Raw genomic sequence first — 1,691 nt, forward strand, 5'->3', positions numbered from 1 at the left:
TGAGGAAAAAAACCAGCCAGGGAAACCTGTCCTGCCCGGTGCCTGTAGGGGTGCGGCACCTCCCTGACCACCTCCCCTCTCCAAGGTCAGCAGTGCCCGCGCTGTCTGGATCCACTCTTGTCGCACTTGGGGGTTAGTGACAAAGAAGGGAGAGTGTCACTTACGTTTATTTGTACGTCATTAGGGTACTGAAGGAGACTGAGGACGAAGAATTAGCAAGGCTGACTTTCTTCTAGTTTTATGAACAATAAAACCCCTGTTGAGTTTTCTTTTAAAATATGAGGGGAAGAAGAGTTAGGGAAATGATACAACTATCCCATGGGATCCGTTTCCCTCTGGGCTTTTATCCAAGTGACCTGGGGCTAGTCAGTGTCATGGCTATTTGGGCAAACCCCGAGTCTAGGACCCTGGAGAAGATCAAAGGGCACTAGGCCTGCCCTCCCCCTGCTTCAGATCCAAGGGCGGAGACAGAAGCAGCATTCCTGCAAGGTTTACAAACACAAAGCAACCGATACAGTCCCCCACTCTCTCCCACGGGGGTCGAGTGGTGGTGCGCATGCGTAATTGCATTCAACAACTGTTAATTGAGCATCTAGTGTGTGCCGCTGCTTTTTTCTTTATGGGCTTGCCAGCTGCAAAAGTAACAATTCCTACCGAGACTCGAGACTCGTTGGTGAATAATTTTAGCTAACGCCTTTGAGAATCTTCGATATGGTGTTTTTTAAAAAGATGCCTTCCGTAGTTCTCTGCAATTTCTTCAGGTGGACGCTTCTCCCCATTCTATACACAGAGAGATTGTTAACTCGCTCAGGGGCCGGCAGCTAGCAAGGGGAAGGATCCAGAACCCCGGTAGCCTTGCCTGTGGTTGCCGCCCTTCACCATGCCACCGTTCCGCCTGTCCCCACAGGAATGCTCTCTGTTAACTAGGCCGTGCTGAGTTAGCTGGTGCAGCTCTTGCCGGCAATGCCACGACTCCTTCCTCTGTTCCGTAACATCTATGGAACATTCTTTCCCCTGTCCTGGACCACTTCGCTCCCAGCCTGTGACTCAGTCACCCCATCCCCACCAGTGGCTCACAGGCAGGGGGCTGTGGTGAGATCTCTTACCCCATAAATCCTTGTCTTGGGAAACAGGGAGTTAAACCTTTTAAAGAACGGAAAGTTCCAGAACAGAGATTCCAAAAGTGCACCCCATAAAACACTTTCATACATGCCACCTGGGGAGTTTGTTAATCATGCACATTGCTGAGCCCCATGCCAGACCCTAGGGATGAGGCCCAGGAACATGAATTTGTGTTAAACCCTTCCCTTGCGTTCCTGCAAACTCACACTTGAGAATACTATTTCTGTTCCTTTTATTATTATTTTTTTTACTAGGAAAAATCTTTGCTTTGGGTTGGAGAAGTTGCCCTATTTATTTAGTCATAAGGACCTACACTTTCAAAGGGCAGGATGGAGTGATATCTGGGAGCTTCGAATGGCGAATGCCAAGCCCTTGTGTCTGTGTGACTGTGACCTGAGAGCATGTTTTCCTTCTCTAGGCACAGATGTAGGCCCTTCTGTCACTGGAAGCTGGCCTCCCCATGTGCTCCTGCTTCCCACGTCCCAGTCCACGGTGAATAGTTCCCTGGCTGGTAGGACTTCTTGCACCTAAGAGAAATTGCCAGACTCAGGCACCTGCTCGGTTTCCTA

Source organism: Rousettus aegyptiacus, unplaced genomic scaffold (genome assembly GCF_014176215.1).
Source record: "Rousettus aegyptiacus isolate mRouAeg1 unplaced genomic scaffold, mRouAeg1.p scaffold_m13_p_10, whole genome shotgun sequence".
NCBI lineage: Eukaryota > Metazoa > Chordata > Mammalia > Chiroptera > Pteropodidae > Rousettus > Rousettus aegyptiacus.